At 44.6% G+C, this 17450-nt stretch overlaps 1 long non-coding RNA gene across 1 annotated transcript; it reads right to left on the reverse strand.

The window, feature by feature from the left end:
• Positions 1-4540: 4540 nt before the first annotated feature.
• Positions 4541-8829, reverse strand: LOC148117697 (uncharacterized). The gene is made up of 2 exons (XR_015736842.1): positions 8624-8829; positions 4541-6707 (listed from the first exon to the last, which is right to left on the reverse strand). It is a non-coding gene; the product is annotated as an uncharacterized LOC148117697 (long non-coding RNA).
• Positions 8830-17450: the final 8621 nt, after the last annotated feature.

The following is a 17450-nucleotide window of genomic DNA, read 5'->3' on the forward strand; positions in this document are numbered from 1 at the left end:
GTTATTAATGTGACAACTTACACAGACAGGAAAAGGGGAGGGGCAGTTTGTGAAAGGTTTGAACATCATTAGAAAACCTGGTAGATGTGGCAGTTTGGTATAGCGAGCTGAGAGCTCACGCTTTGAACCACCAACAGGGAGCAAGTAGAGGGAGCACACTAGGGGTGTGGCAAGTGGTTAAACTGTCAAAGCCCACCTCCAGCGACACACCTCCTACATCTCTGGAAGTCTTGCCACCAGCTGGGAGCCAAGATTCCAACTCTATGGCCTATGGGAGACATTCTCATTCGAACCAACACAATCTCCTTCTAGTAAACGTTCACAGGGAAGAACTTGAGACTCAAGACCTTTACTGACCACCTTCTCCTGTCGGAAGAGAGTGGTCAGCTACATAGTAAAGGAGAGAATTTCTCCTGGTCATATATCTATCAATGTCTGTTCTATCACTCCCCCTCTAGACAGACAGACAGACAGACACACACACACAATTCCTCTACTAGCACCACTGTAGCTCCTACTTCCTCATTCACATCAACAAAATGCCTTGATATGAAGCAACAGCAACATTTTATTTTTGTCGTGAGAAGCCGAGGTTATCTTTGGGGGTCTTCAGTGACAGCGCTACCCAGAATGTACTTACATAAGCCATGGGGCCTCGCCAAAGGCATCGAGAAAACCCTACACAAAAGCGTTGCTTGCTGGCCCAGCTTATATTAAACCGTTCCCAGCAGCTGATATTTGGGGGAGTAAAATATTAGTAGTAAAGGAAAGCATGTGAAGTCTCCAAAAGCAAAGTGTGTGTGACCCAAGAAAGGACAGCATTTCAAGGCCTGTACGGTGATTTACTGGAAAAAATTCCTCTAAAACACAGCAGGACCTGCTGCTACGAAGGAATTCTTTTCCCTTCCAGGGCATGGTATTAAAGTTTAATATGTTACGTACTCAGAACACCTCCCTGCAAAAATCTGAGATCTTTCGCAATAACCTTCCACAGGAGCCGCGGCAGCACTGGGGTGATGATGATGGGAGCCATCAATTCCTGGGATTCATTCCTTTCGTGCAGCGTCCAGCATCAATAACTGGGGATCCCAGCTCATTCCTCAGACACACAAGGGACTCGTGCTAGAGAATGCGAACCTGAGAGCATTTTGCTTTCAACTAGAGAAATTCTCTTACGCTTCCAGGGGGTGGGGCATTGTGTGATTTACATAACAGCTGGACTGCTTGGAACACCTACATAGAGGGCCCGCATGGCATCAGGGGGTCTTCAGGCTCTGTACAGCTCAGTGAAAACACTGAGGTACACAGTACACAGCAGGGTCACTATTCTACATCTACGGCAAACAACTGGTACTAAATGGACCCCAAAAAACCCTCTTATTTATTTCCCCAAAAAGCAAGTAGAGCTGGCTCCTTGGCTCTGCTAATCCCCAAGGGCACCTTTTAGGAGTGAGTAAAATCCTCTTAGACTTTATGCAATATTCTGTTTACACATGCAACATCAGTAGGTTCAAACTATCAGGCTAACTCCTTCCGTTCAAAGGGCACTGTTAGGTATTTCTTTAGACGAGCCTCTCCGCCAACCCCACCGCCATCTTGGGTAAGAGTACCCATGTGCACTAGTACTCTTTGACTTATTAAATAATCTTCTTACATTTACTAGCATTGGTAAGCTGTAACTAAATGGGTAAAATACATGTCTAAATTTAGCTTATATGTCTAGTTTAGGTATAACAGGTTTGATACCCAATTCTCAAGTGCCTTTACAGATCTGAGAGTATGGCATTTAACAAAAGGGCTTCTAACACAGAGACACGCCAGCTCTGGCAGCATCTCCAAAAAGATACATGGTTACAAAAGACCTTCTGCCTTGAGGCTGGCTTTTGGGTTTGGCAAACCTACGCACACAGCAAAAAGCAGCCTTCCACCTCTTCAGCTTCATGGATGCCACACAATCTTCTCATCCTGCCAAGACAGGTAGACTAAATCTTCCCCCCACAGGAAAATCTTTCTGCCTCTTGTACTCAGCAGCTAACGGCAAGCACTGTTTCTAAGGCTGGTGTTCTCCAAAGACTAGGGAGAGACTTGGGATTGCCTGTGTAGCTAAAAATGCTGTCTCATTTCTGCTCATTTATCCCCCTTAGATCCGTCTAATGGCATTTGAAGACTAAAGGGACTGGTAGTTCATGACTTCATTTGTTAAGTTTCCTGCTAAAATACAGACAGGTATTTAACAGTATCTCTTTAACAGGCTTCATAGTCCAGGACTAACAGGATTCAGGTGTATCTTCAGAGGTTCAGAGTTTCCAAATCCCTTTAATTGTCTTCTAAAACGTTCATACCCTTTAACCTAAAGCAATAGCCTTTTGCTGTGACACCAAGATACAAATCTGTTCCAGTTCTCTTACAGATACCTACAGGTTCCAGGGGAAAAGTTTGCTGCTGTATCAAGAAATCTGGTCTGATAAAAACTAACAGTCTCCAGAGCCTATTTTAACCCCCCCCCCCCATCTTCAAGCATATTTTACAGGTCACTCCTGCTGTCTGGGCCAAGACCAACTTAAAAAGCGCTCGCCAGACAACACCAACACTTCCACCAGCTCCTGGGAGTTCACCATTGGTACCAATGCTCCTGGATCAAGGCCACTTACCAACTAAAATCTGATTGCATCTGCTATTGTGTTCCAGTTATATAGCTGAGCCTCACCTGTACAACCCGGGCACTTCTCTGTCCCATTCTTTTTGGTAGTTAATGACTCTTTCCACGTCTAGCCTCATGCTTCTCCCAGCTCTCCCCTCTCCCACGTCGCCCCATGCCCGCAGGAAGCAGCCAGACTTGAGCTGGCACCCCTTTATCCAAGGAGTCTAAAATGTTTGGTTGAGGGGCTTCACCTCAGCTCGCTAGCATCCCCTTATCCAAAAAGCCTGGAGTGTATGGTCAGAAGCATCACCCACCCCAGCTCCCTAACACCCCTTTATTTATACAAAAAGTCTGGATTATTTGCCTGGGGGCTTCACTCCAGCTCCTGGCATAAGACCCCTCCCCAGGGAAGGTCGGGACTACTCCCACAGGCTATTTAAACTGCCCCCCCCCCGCAGAGAATGAACATGTGGTCTCCCCTTTCCTCTCTTCCACTTGTCCATGCTTTCCGGGGTCACCTGGGAGCACTGCATTCAACATGGGCATCTTTTAATGTGGCTTAATTTGATTGGATTGGAATTATTTGCGTCGGCAGAGAGGCTCGTCTAAAGAAACACCTAACAAGCACCATGGCGCCTTCTGAGGGCAATGACGGCAGAGACTTTGCTCTACATGGGGAAGCAGAAGGGCAACGAGGGAGGCACAAGGTTGCAATAGAAGCCAGAACAAGAGATGTTCCCTTATTACTCTGAATATCCCAACCGCCACCAGGCACTGTAGCAGGGGCGTCCTCTTGCGCAGGCAGCCTTGCTGCTGGCTATTGACTCCTGGGTAAGGAAGCTGCACTTAGGACAGAAAGCTTGTTTTCCTTCCATTCGATCAAAACTCCAAGCTAAATAAGCCTACTTTTCTGAAACACGGGAATGATCTAATTACAGCAGGACGTGCATACAGGAGCCGGCTGTTCAAGAACGTTGAGATACACGTTAAGTATCCCGAGTTGTAGGACCCTCCCTCTAGGACGGGGAAGCAGGAGGCTGAGGCTCAGGAGGTTGCTTTGCAGCCCTGCTTTGCAGGGAAAGTCTGAGTCCCTGTGTGGGTGACTCAGTTCTGCCACGCTTGGGGAAGATAAATGTCTCATGCTTTACTCTTAGTGAAATAGGTTACTTGCGGTGGGGGTTGTAGAAGGAAACTTGTTTTGCGATTCCAGCCAGCATGAAAGGCCTCCGAGAAGATACACATTGGGTCCGCAGGGGGAACCTTTCCTTCCTCACGATAAAAGATTTTCTTCAAAGTAATCTGGAACTGTTACTCCCCAGACCCTTTGAGGCTGGCAGATAAGAAGTGGAATTCCATTTACCGTGCCGCTTTTTCAGCGGAGCCTCGGCTTGCTGCCTCAGCGGCCCCCAGCTAGGGTGCAGCTCGGAAAGTTGTTCTGAGTCACGTCAAGAAGTGGTCAGAGCCTTGGGGACGCCTGGCCCAGGCACACAGCTGACTTTCTGCATAAGCCTGCTGCTACACGCCCTGCATTCTGCAGGTAGGCACGCAAGGGCCTGGAGAGACCAAGGCCCCAGGCTCCTTGTCTAAGCTCTGGGCTAAGGGACTCTTGGCTCTGGTCAGGGCTGTAACGGCACAGGGTCAGGCCGGGGCCCTTCCCCCTTGCCAGGAAATGGTGCAGGGATCAAGCCAATAAAGACACTGCTTAGGGGCTTTGCAAATGAAGCCTTTCTTCCCTAATAAAAGGAACCTTCGCTTGACCCAGTTGCTTAATTAATTTGTCCCCCCAGCTCTCTCTCTGGACTTCCGGCTTGGAAAGGTGATAAATTCTGCTGTCCAAGCCCTCCTGGATAGAGTAAAGTCACAGTTAAGAGCACCCTCGCCACCCCCAGCTGGAGAAGCTTGCCCTTTTTTTTTTTTCTGAAAGAGTAACTAAAATCCATGGGCTTTCGACTGATTTAAAAGTAGACAAAAATCAGCATTCACAGTCCTCTGCAAAATGGGAGTCTAACAGTGGCAATACTTTCAAAGTAGTGCCCTAATTACTGATTACTGGTCATACACAGTTAAAGCCCTTAACATAGCACATAGCAAAGACTGGGTTGGGTTGTCAGTTGTTGTTATTGAGACGGCCGACAAGATTGCTCATTCTGGAGTAAATGATTAGGCCCGCGATAGATTGCTTCTTCTGCCGTGTAAGGGCACAGCAAGATGGATGACAAGGAGCCTCAGCCGCAAGGAGTCTGCTGGCATCTCACTGTTGAATGTCCAAGCCTCCTGTACTGGAGGCAGTTTCTGCTTATAAATTGTTCAATGTAAGGTATTTCTGGATTGCAGTTCAAATAGAGTAAAACAGGCCGTGCGCCAGGGAGTATAGGCAGTTTCTAGAATCTGACAAGGAAAGAAAAAAAGTGAGATTTTTTTTTTCCCTGCGCCTCCAGAAAGAACACGGGCATGCTGGTAATCTGAGTTCAGGTTTCTGACCACCGGAACTGTACGAGAGAAAATGGGTAGCATTGTGAGCCCCGCATCTGTAGCCGCCCTTTACAAACCAGCAGAGGAAAACGTTGACACCTAGACAGCCAGGTGTGTGTGCTGGGATGCTAGCGTGGATATTCCTGCTACAAGGAACGGAAGCCGCGACCTGAAAATCGGATCTACCGTCTCACACGTGAACCGGGAGTCCACCGGAGTCAATGTGTTCCAGGTTAGCTTAACCGTACGTACCCTGAGGTCCAGAGCCCATGGCTGGCTCAGCCTAACGGCTGCGCTGGTCTGCTCCTGGTCGAGTTTGTTTACTTCAGTTCCAAGCATTTATGGTCCTTACTCAGTAATGCCCAAAAGGTGGAAAAGAGAGCTGCATCATGGGTCCTTTCCAAGCAGTGGGTGGGAAGATCTCCTCAGAAGCATGCGGCCACCCCTAAGCCAGTTGCGAGGGAAAGACGGAATCAAGCTTGGCCCCTGGGCCCCCGTAAGGGCGTGGTGGCTTCCTAACTGGTCTCTGTAAAGAGGGCCATGGATAGAGGACCATGTGTGGTGGTAGCAGCAAAGACTGTGTCTGCTCTCTCTCAAAGATCCCTCCTAGCTTTCCGACTGAGCTGCGGCTTCAATGCCCATTAACAAGGGAAATGAATGAGCTGTGCAGCAGCCACGTGATAAATTATTACTCAAGACCTTAAACTATTGACCTTCAGCTGCATAAGACAACAGGATCTTAGTATCTTAGCAATAGGTCCAATTAATATATTATTAATTAATAACAAACCAATGGTGTAATTATCATAATATATTCTAATTTTGCTATGCAATTTATTGTATATATGATAATATATAATATGTATGCTTGCTATATAACATATAATAACACATATAAACATATGTTAATATTACTCTTTATACTAATTGAGATATCAGGCGTTGATAATGTGCCGGACACTCATACACTCATACATACCAATTTTTGTGTATTTTTGCGCGTGGATGTTGGAACTAAGGAGAATGACAAGAAACACAAAATTTGAGGGGTGATCTCCTCCATCAAGGAGGCATGGCATCAGCGTGCGCTGGGGATGAATAGACAGATAACTTTACAACGCTGTCACCCATTGGACAATCTGTATAACTGTACTACCAACTGTGCTCTCTTGAGTCTCAACTCTGTCAACTTCGTTACTTCCCCGGCAGGCAGATAGGATGACATCAGGTCTCAGACTGAGTATTTTCTATCCATGGCCAGATTTAATGTCCACACTAAACATATGGCACTTTTTAAAGTCATTACAATCTGACAGGTGAGAAAATCGGGCCGCAAAGGGTGGTACCCTTGCCTAAGGTCACTTTCCCCAGTAAAGGATTGAGTAGCGCGGATTGAGGAGCCTGGGTCTTAGAACCACATGTGAGGATGTTTAGCCTCCGTTTCCCAAGGGGCAACCAGAAGCAGGCAGGAGACAGATGCACAGATGTCCAGAGAAGAGTCCAGTGGTTGGAGCTGCTTAGGTTTCCATCCTGTCTTCCAGCCTTTGAGCTTTGTGACCCAGATCCCTGGATTTCCAGTCCCGTGGCCGTGAACCTGGGATGATGGAGAGGCTGTTAATTAGCGTCCCTTCTGCGGGCACCTGGAGCAGTGTCTGGTGTGCACATGCATGCACACGCACTCAGGAATATGTACACACATACAGAGATAGAGACAAGACAAGGAAGTGACTATCTCAGCTGTAAATGACAACTCCCAAACTTTGAAAACCCACCAACCTCAAGTGGAAAACAGCCAGAGTTAATCTTAGCCATTTGGGAACAGATCCCTTTTTTTGACTGGAACCTATGCATATTTCCACTAGCTTTTCTAAGTTCATTTGTCTACATCATGAAAGTTTGACTTGTGTTTATTTTGGCTCGTTGAAAATTCCACAGCCCTCAGTCCAGCTTTTTAGCCCAGAATAGTCCTCCTAAACAGTGTTTGGCAGAAATCTTCTCACTTTCATGTTTGATTATTAAGTTAGATTGAAAATAAAGATATTAAGGTTCGTTCATGCTTCTCACCACTGACATTTTCCGTAAATAGAAACTTTGATCACTGTCAAAGACAGTGATCGGGCATCTGTCTCCCTGGAGAACCAGAATGTGGGTCTCTGATTCAATTACAGATGGAGCTGAATTTGAGAGCTCAAAACTATCTGCCAATAATAGCTTTGTAGGCACAGATAATGTGACTACTAAGTGCTAAGATTTGAAGTCCAATAAGAAAAAGGCCTACTGTGGGTCATATTCTCCAGCCGCTACCCAGTTCTTCACATGCCCATCCAATGGCCACCATGTGTGGTTGCCCAGAGCCCTGTCACTGTTAAAGGCTGTACTTCAGTAACATCAAGCACCAAGCAGTCTATTAAAAAAAAAAATCTAATACCTGGTTTTCAATCAGTCATTGGGATTTAGTATTGCTTAGACTGAGCCAAAACTATTTTAAAATCTTATTTCTCAGTCTGAAATACAAAGAGAAAGCCATACGGAGCACAAAGAACCAAAAGGTAAATAGAAAAACAAAGTACTATTTTTGTATAAACCCTAAAATAAAAACGGGAACTCAGCTGATGGGCCTTAAAATATCATAATTTTTTTCTAAAAGGAAAAAAAACATTTTGCACATTCTTTAACCTTGATGTTCTACTTTCAAGAAAAAGTTATCTTAAGGAAATAACTGTGACTAGGTCATAACATTCAACATTAAGGATAATAGCTACCTTGTCTCTGATGAAGACTATTTTTTTAAAAAAATTGTTTATTATATATACAATATTCTGCCTACATGTATGCCTGCAGGCCAGAAGAGGGCATCAGACCTCATTACAGATGGTTGTGAGCCACCATGTGGTTGCCGGGAATTGAACTCAGGACCTTTGGAAGAGCAGGCAGTGCTCTTAACCACTGAGCCACCTCTCCAGCACATGAAGACTATTTTTAAAATGAAATGTCCCGAAGTGAGAGAACTAGTTAAATAAGAGGTGAGCCACCCACACAATGCCAGATAATGATAATACCGAAAATAATGCTGTTAGTACATTTTGTGGTAAGACCCACCTTGGGATGTATTAACTTATAAAGGTTTAAACTGAGTTTTCTTTTTATGCCCTTTCTATGGGAAGTGCATTCTCTGCTTTGTTTAAAATAAAACATAATAGAATGCTTTCAAGGAGAGATTTGTAAAACATTATGTTTCTTAAATACAAACTCCTAGATGCTGTGAAACAGATACGAAAAATTCAACTTGTAACCTGTTATTAATAGACTATTTTTGTAAAAAAATACAATCTTCTATTAGTTTTTAATCAATATAGTTATAACAGCAAATGTAATGTTTATTGAAGGCTCTGCTAAAGTTCCCGTGAAGTGTTAATCTAATTAATCTTTATCAATAGAAAATCAAGAGTCCGATATTGGGGTAAAAACCTGAAAGATCAGAGAAGCAGGGGAGCCGAGAGGGTAGCTTACCTCCTCTCTGGTTCCTCCCACCGGAAGAAGCAGAGATCACCGCTCAGTCCCGCCTTGCACCCCCTGTTTCTTGGTCCTCCAAACCTCTATGGTCAGCTAGTGGCTAGCTCTGCCGTCTGACTGCAAGCGAGCGTCTTTGTCAGAATTCACTCAAAGCATCACCCAACCCTCGGGCTCGCCCTGCTTCTCTTTAGATGGTTCGTGTAGAGCATTGAGCAGGTGGAAGTGATGCGAACTGGTGGGTGGGCGAGTCACCGAGAGCAACGTGGCGGACACGGCAGGGATATTCATGGCGGCTCTCGTTACAGCCTTTCTTTGCTCTACATCGGCCATTACTGAAACCTGAATATTTTGTCTCTCTAAAATCCACGGGTTGAAGTCTCTAGTGATGGTACTTGGAGTTCTTGGAGTTGAGGCCTTTGCAGGTAATAAAGATGGAACACCCACGGATGGTACTGGCACCATTAGAAAATGAGACAAGGTGAGGAAGATACCTGCCTCTCTTCATCACGTAAGGACACACTATGAAGACCTCTCTCTGAAAATGGGGAACTGGGTTGGCTTTGATCTTGGGCCTTCAGCCTCCAGAACTGAGGAAAGTGATGTTTGGGGTGTTTAAGCCGCCCAGCTTGTGGCATTTTGTTACAACAGTCAGAGTTGACTCGGAGAACTGCGAACACCACAAAGCCTTGGAGAGCAATAAACTTACCATTTTGTTAGCCGGAGTCCAGCAAGAGTTGGGCAACAGGGGGATCCACTTCAAACTGCATGATGCTCTCCTTCTCCTGGAAATTATGCAGACGTTGCCATAGTTTTTAAAGGGCTGAATTAAAATCTCTGCCTAAATTTGTAAACATTGCTGAAGCCCGGAGATGAGTTATTCAGCAAAAGGGACAGCCGGACATACTCTTTGCCTGAGCACAGGAACAGTTACCCCTCCATGTGACTAATAATCCATGGCTAGAACAATGACTACTGGCTATAGGAATTCCTTCAGCCAATAGCCTTTAAGTTACCCGATCACTCGGGCGTGGCCTCTTATACTATATATGTAAAGCGCACATTCGCCCTCTCTTCCCGCTGCGGGATTCGGTTCCTGTTCCCCGTTCTAGCAGAGGACTGTGACCTGTGAGTCTACCCCTAAATAAATAACCCTTATATTCAATTTTGAGCTCGTGTGGGATTTCTTTTTAGCATTCGTCTTCACTATTGGAAAAAAATAAAGCAGGAACATTTCCTTAAAAGGTAAAACATTGGAACCAGGTCGCTTTGGAGTGGAGACCGTCACTAAGAAGGAGTTGCATGATCCTTCCACAGAATTCCTTAGCCTTAAACAAAGGAGGAAAAAAAAAAAGATTTGTCTGCCTCCTTTAAAAAAAATGTAGAAATTCATGTTTCAGATTTTGAAAAGATATAATTTAGAAAAGGATAACTACAGACAATGCTTTCCGCTGAGAACGGAAACTGAAGTGAAAAAAAAATTATGATTCATGTGAAGGCTTTGAAACATCAACATCCAACAGGAAATGAAAGGGGTTCGGGAGACGTGGGGACGGCGGTAGCCTCTCTCCTACCCACACCTCTGTGAACTGCGAAGAGAGTCCTTATTTTTAGGAAGATCGCTATCACAATTGCAAACAGCACTTTTGGACGCGTGTCCGCAGCCCCGTGCCAGCTTCTCTGTCGTGTTGTGCAGCCAAACCCACCAGAACATTCCGTTTTTCAAAAGTTAGCTCTGTCTCGGAATCCATTCACGTGGAGAGCAGGGGAGGACCGCCGTGTCTAAGGAGCACTCGCGTTTGGGGCAAGGGAGATCTGGGAGGAGTCTTGAGGAGTCTCCTGCAAAGAAATCTTTTTTAGCTCCGAGTGAATTCCTCTGCAATTAGTGGTTTGCCTTGAAATGATAGCAGTTGCAGGAACTGTGGCCAGAGATCCCTAGCTCGCCTGCTTCGCCTGCTTCGCGGGAATAGCCTCAGCCCCAGAAAAACAGGCTGCAGGGAATTTTATCACACACACACACACACACACACACACACACACAAATGTTTTCAGAGATTTATGGGCCTCTCTTTCAAAGGTACACGAAGCAAGGAAATAAACAGTGAGAAAGCAAAAATGGTCTCTGATCAGAATTCCCCAAATCTTGGAAAATATAAAGGGTGTACACCCCCACCAAGTATTGTTTCTGAACAAGGGAATGTTTCTCGGTTTCCCAAGCTACCCTCCAAGAAGCAACTTAAATGGAGACGTACAGTCTAAGATAAGTAGCTATGGACAACTACAGGGAAAATGACTCTCATTTCCTGACTTTGCTTAAAAAAAAAAAGTATAATACAGAGTCATGAAACACCAACTCAGAATTCCAAAACCCTCTCAGATCTTCAAAGATAATCTATTAGCTTAATTTCACAATTTTTTATGCTACCGTGCGGCGCACAGCGCCTGTCTGCGCTCTGTGCGCTACCATACAGTTCCTGAGCTTCGGGCAAGGGGCTGGAGGTTGAAACACACAAACACACACAGAGACAGAGACCTCTAGTCACTGGTAAGAAGCCCTTTATTGAATTGCACCACGGAGGCTTATACACCCAACAGTCAGGTAGGTCAACAGGTGAAAACCTTATCTTCTGATCCTCAAGGCCAAGGCAACGTGTGTTCGTGTGTTTGTGAAGCAGAGCTGGTAAACAACTTTGACACAGCCTTTAGTAACTCAAATCAGAAGGAAAGTAAAGATCTCTAGCAGGGAAGAGCAGTTGACGTCATCAGTCCCTACCTCTTCTTTTTTTAAATATTTATTTATTTATTATGTGTACAATATTCTGTCTGTGTGTATGTCTGCAGGCCAGAAGAGGGCACCAGACCTCATGACAGATGGTTGTGAGCCACCATGTGGTTGCTGGGAATTGAACTCAGGACCTTTGGAAGAGCAGACAGTGCTCTTAACCGCTGAGCCATCAGGGTAGATTATTGAATCTACTTTAAACCTAAAAGCAACTATTAATCTCAAAATTTTACATTGGTGTGTACATCAATACAAATTTAAAGTTATTTTATTCTATGGTATATATAGTTCTACTTTCGTTTAATGTATTTTTGTGTTGATACAAATTTAAGGGTATTTATGTTATACTGTATATATGTTTCTACCCTTTTCTTTCTTTTTTTGTTTTTGTTTGTTTGTTTGTTTTTCGAGACAGAGTTTCTCTGTAGTTATGGGACCTGTCCTGGAACTTGCTCTGTAGACCAGGCTGGCCTTAAATTCACAGAAATCTGCCTGCCTCTGCATCAGATTAAAGGATTAAAGGCTACCACCACCCAGTTATGTTTCCACTCTTGTTTAAGGCATTGTACCTATGCAGCACATTTAACAACGTAATATAAATTTCTAGTCCTTGAAAGTCATTATTTCAAACAATTTGGATAATTGACAAAAACAGGTTAGTAGTCAGTCATCTAATAGTCAAATTTGTGGCCATTTCGATATGTTTCAAGGTTAAACAGAGATATATTTTGGATAGATAGGTGGTCTTTAAACCCTTCAGGGATCTACAGAATATGGCATTTAAGGTGTTTTAATAACATAAGGCTTTTATGAAAGTGAGACATGTCTACTCTTGGCAGCATCAGTCTACTTCAGAGACGGCGAGGGGCATCAAAGAACCTCAATATGGAGGTTGCTTTCTTTATGTCAAAGTTAGCTAGTAAACAAGGAACTGCCCTTACGTTGACTGATGGCAGTATGCTGTTCAAACTGGACAAGCAGGACACAGAAGAAAGCAACTGCCAAGCATTGTCAAGACAAGGATGGAAAATCCTTCAGAATATCCTGCTTCACAAAAACGTCTGTCAGTCAGAGATGCTGGGCCTGTAGGCTGAAGGTGGATGCCCCAATGTTGCAGAGGAATTTTGGGTGACTGTTAAGGCAGTTAGCTGTTTCTGTCATTTCTATAGTTTTGGAAGTTGTTTGCTCTGTACTTCCTGTTTACTTTGGTAATAGTATCTTTCTTGGGTCTCTGATGGGGTTGAAGACGAGACAGTTGCAGCTACAGTTTTTCTTGTTACCAAATTCAGAAGAGAAACTCACAAAAAAGGTATCAAGTGTTTAAGGTTGAGATACAAAAAAGCCTAAATTGTTTATCTATGAAAATGTTTTGAGGTCTAAAAGATAGTTTTGGGTTCATAATATAAGTTAGGATAGAAAGTGAATTAGGTACAAAACTTTGGGCTCACCAAGACAGGATGGAAAATGAAGTATTTTCTCTGAAATTGGCAAATGCAAATTGACTGGTGAATTTCTTTTCCGATAATTGTTCTTATTGAAAATAATTTTACTCTGTTAGAACTGAAACCTTCTTTCCCTTCTTATTTGGACAAAAAGGGGGAAATGTTAGGGGATATTTTGATCATATTCTGATACTTCTGAGACTGCCAGTAAAGTTTGCTTTGAATAAGAGGGCAGAGCTAGATATTAGCTGATCAAAATCTGTCATAGAGGTTTTGGAAGATTGGGGATATATGGGCAGACACAGGAAGTTGTAGGGAGAGGGTTAGAAAGATTGCTGGTCCTTTGTGATTGAGGAAGGAGAGAGAGAGGAGTCACTGGTCACTTCTCCACCACTTCTCTGACCATTCAGGTTCTTATCCCAACATCTGCCTCCTGAGTTTTTATTAATAAAGAATAATTAGACAAACACTTCAGGTTTATATATACATACATTGTTCTTTGCGTCCAAATCAGATTATCTTTATTTATCTAATATTTTTTTCTTGATGAAGATTCCAAAAAATTGAGGCTTGCCTATATGTAGAAACGAAAACCATTCCATTTTAAGTTTTGCAGAAAACCTGCAGTCATTTCTCTGACAAATATATGCAAATGTTAATAAACACCTGGAAAACACCCTCAGGGCCATAACTCATCATTAAAAAAAAATATCCAAGCTACGTAGAGATGCCACTGTCCCCTCACATTGAGGGGACACACACACCACATATACATACCATAGACAGTCACAAGAGCAGAGAAGAATGTTAAATCTTTAGGTTTACTGCTTGTGTGGACACAAACCAGAAAACAATGTGTCAGTTGGTTACCATTAATACCTGACCCTTCTTCTCCTATGTATATGACCAAATGAAATGAGATCATGAGTTCCCACAAAAATTTCTACATACATGTTGCTCAGTATCAGGATTTATTTTTAACCAAAGTGTAGAAATGAGTCAAACATCTAACAACTAATGATAAAGAAAATGACATGTCTATAAATACAGTGGATATTATTTATCAAGAAAAGGAAAGCAAATACTGATTTATGCTACAAAATGTATAAATTTCAGAATGCTGAGTAAGAAGCCAGTCACAAATGCCCATTTTAGGATTCCATTAATATGAAATGTCTAGAATGGGCTACTCCACAGTGATGCTGGATTTCTCACTGAGGAGGATGGAATGTTCTGGAATTACTGGTGTTGGTTACATAAGCCAGTAAATAAACAAAAACATTGACATAAGCTTAAAATCTTCAAGTGTGTCAATTTATGATGTGGGAATCACACCTCCATAAACCTGTCGTCTTGGACTGGGAAGACGGTGACATGCCTTCAGAAGGCATGAATGAGGACCCCAGTTAGATTCCCAGCAACCATATACAGCTCTAGTATGGCAGCCGGTTACCCTAACTCTGTGCCGGATCTGGGACCTCACTGGCCAGGTAGTCCAGGCAAATCTCCCACGCCAAGCTCAGGGAGAGACCTCATCTCGTAAAATAAGGTGGCGGGCTAGGAGATGCCTTGCACAGCACTCAGACTGGATTCCCCGGAGCCCACAAATGCGCTGCATGGGTGTGGCAGCCTGCCTGCAATTCCATTACAAGGGAAGTGGCCACAGGATTCCCCGAGCAAGCCAGCCAGCCAGCCAGATTAGCTGCTGTGGGCCAGCTCTGGAGTCAGTGGGGGACTCCGCCTCCATGACCGAGATTGACAGTGACCTAAGGACACTCCTGATGTCAGTCTCAGGCATGTGCAGGTTCACCTCCCTACATGTACACACACAGGAATATGTGCATACAACATACACAAACAAACACAAGGTAAGAGATCCATAAGTGCATTATACATAGCATGGTTCATTTTCTATACAGTAACAGGGATACCATATTCTTCCAACATGACTAGTACTGCCTAGTAATTAGCAATATTACTAATACTGCATATATAGAGAGAGTATATATATAGAGAGTAGAGTTTCAAGCTGTGTACTCATTCATAAATGCCTAGCATTTGGGCAAGGCAGTTTACGCTGAAGCAAGCTCCAGAGCCATCGTCAGAAATTTTAAATCAATTCACTGGCTTTCACTACAAGTTCAAAGATAATACAGGGCACCCCCCCCCCCCCCGGTAGAGAATAGAATGAGGTTTATCTACATTCAAAAGTTACGTCGATGATAACAAATTGGATAATAATTCTAATTTTGCTGCCAAAATTTTTCCCAGGGAGAGATGTTAAGGACGTCTACCCCTCCTCCTATGATTCCAAAGACAAATGGAGGTACATCTCTATCAAAGTTCACTCCAGGGAACCAGTGAGTTTATTGGGGGGTTCCTGACAGAGTATAGGTTTAGAGGTGACTGGGTGTGGATGCTCCCCACGGACACAGCCACAGTAGGAAGTTTTCTGCCAGCTCAGAGGACAGCCTTCCTATGGCCACCTACATAGGGTCCCTCCCCTAGCCTTCTGTCAACTAGCCGCTCCAAGGTCACCTGTAATTAAGACCATGCAGTATATATATAACAGGTGATAGAGAGAGGGTATTGGGATCCTCACTGCCCTTCTATGAGGGGATATAAATGGCCAACAAGCTAGAATCATCGTTGGCCAGTGGGCACAGCTGAACTCTCTAAGATTGTAGTTGCTTGGTTCAGAAGATAGCCCTGGTCAACAACGCTCAGGTGTACAAAGCGGTTCCCATCTTTAGCCTTTCTGAGAGAGAGAAAAAAAAATTCTTCTGGTCAGTTTGACGTAGCTGGCACTTCTTTAGCCTTGGCCATCTGTTCTGGCAGCTCTCACAGGTTGCCTGCGTGTGCAGTGACGTAACGGAAAGAGTGAAGGGGTCCATGAAAGCGCATCACCAACGGCACTGGGACCACTTTGGGGAAAGGCCACCCGTTTCTGGGGACAGTTTGCAGTTAACTGTTTCCAGTTTTATATGAATGGATCTCAAGTCAGTCTGTCGAGGGATCTTCACAACAGAGAAGAAACTGGATACGAAGACTTCCGTGGATAGAGGCCGCTTGGATAGTGGAGGAGACGCAGTATGTAACCACGCACTTAGATGTTGCTGCGCTCCTCCAATTGCTTCCTTCCGTCTTTTATCATTTTCTCCTCCTGCATGGGATCTGACTGAAGGGCCTAGGACTGAAGGGCAGGCCTGAATGGTGGAAGATGTTTTGTGCTTCGCTCCGGCTTACTTCTTCCTTAATCTGAGCTCATCACCTTGTTCTCTTGCCGTGACAGACAACACCTGTATCTCACCAAACCGTCTTTTTAAAAGCCAGCGGTCCAACAAGGCAAAGGCAAACTGAACTGTCTTGTTCATGGCCAGCTCCTCCATCCACATTCTCTGTGTTACTAAATTGACAACCACGCAAATTCACTACAAATGAAACCCTGGCCTTGATCCCTATAGGGACGTCCCGCATTGGGCACACCCGAATAACCAGGAGACTCAGTCAGTTCTGTCTCCCAGTTTTTGTTGGAATCCCTCCATTTCTCTCAGGCCCGCACACCGTCCTCTCGCCGGGATACAGGGAACTATGTTCCTAGATGGCATCTCTTAGATCTAACCCTTGTCAACCCATCTTCCACACCACAACCAAACGAAGATCCCTTGAAACAGGAAATAAGATTACGCCAAACTCAACCTTAAGACGCTCTGAAGAGGAGCTCCTAACCCTGAGGGCAAAGCTAAGCTTGTTAACCCGATCTCCGCCCACACCGCGCTCCCCCGCCCACACCCGCGCTCTCCCCGCCCACCCCGCCCTCCCCTGCCCTCACCTCTCTGGAAACTCAGTTCCTTGGATGAATCCGGCATTTCATGCCTCAGAGCAAATGGTGATCGTCCTTCCTGGAGGAGGTCTTCATTGAGAACTACGCTTATTAGATGTTTCTCAGACACGGTGCTTAAGGAAGGACCAACATTGACCTATTTCTGACTCCAGAGTAGCAAACAGTGTACGGATCTAGGAATTCAGCACCATAGCCGTTTGTGTGCAGTAGAAATGGCATAGGACAATGGATTGTTCGCATCCCTGTTTAGCACATTGGGTACTGCAACAGACACTGGCATTTAGAATGTTGTAGTATAGACTTCATTAGCATTGTGATATATTTTCAGTTGATCACGCAAGAATTCAGGTTTGCATTCATTTTCAAAGAATGACCAGGTTCCAGTCACTTCCTCAAGTTTTTAAGTTGTCCCTGGAAAATTCAGTTCCATTTTGGTATGACAGGGCAAAGAAGATCTGAAAAAGACGTCTTTGAAAGACTCATTCTTTAGCGTACTACAAGGCAGTCAGGAAGGAAGGAATACAGGTGGGAGGGGGAGGATGGCAGGAAGGCAGCCTTAGGAGGAGGGATGGACAGAAGGCAGCCTTAGGAGGGGGGAATGGACAGAGGCAGCTTTAGGGGTGGGAGGACTGCAGGAAGGCAGCATGGGGGGGAGGGCGGAAGGCAGCCTTAGGAGGGGGGGGATGAACAGAAGGCAGCCTTAGGAGGGGGGGGATGGACACAGGCAGCTTTAGGAGTGGGGGGAGAACTGCAGGAAGG

Source organism: Myodes glareolus, chromosome 27 (genome assembly GCF_982192425.1).
Source record: "Myodes glareolus chromosome 27, mMyoGla1.1, whole genome shotgun sequence".
Taxonomy (NCBI): domain Eukaryota; kingdom Metazoa; phylum Chordata; class Mammalia; order Rodentia; family Cricetidae; genus Myodes; species Myodes glareolus.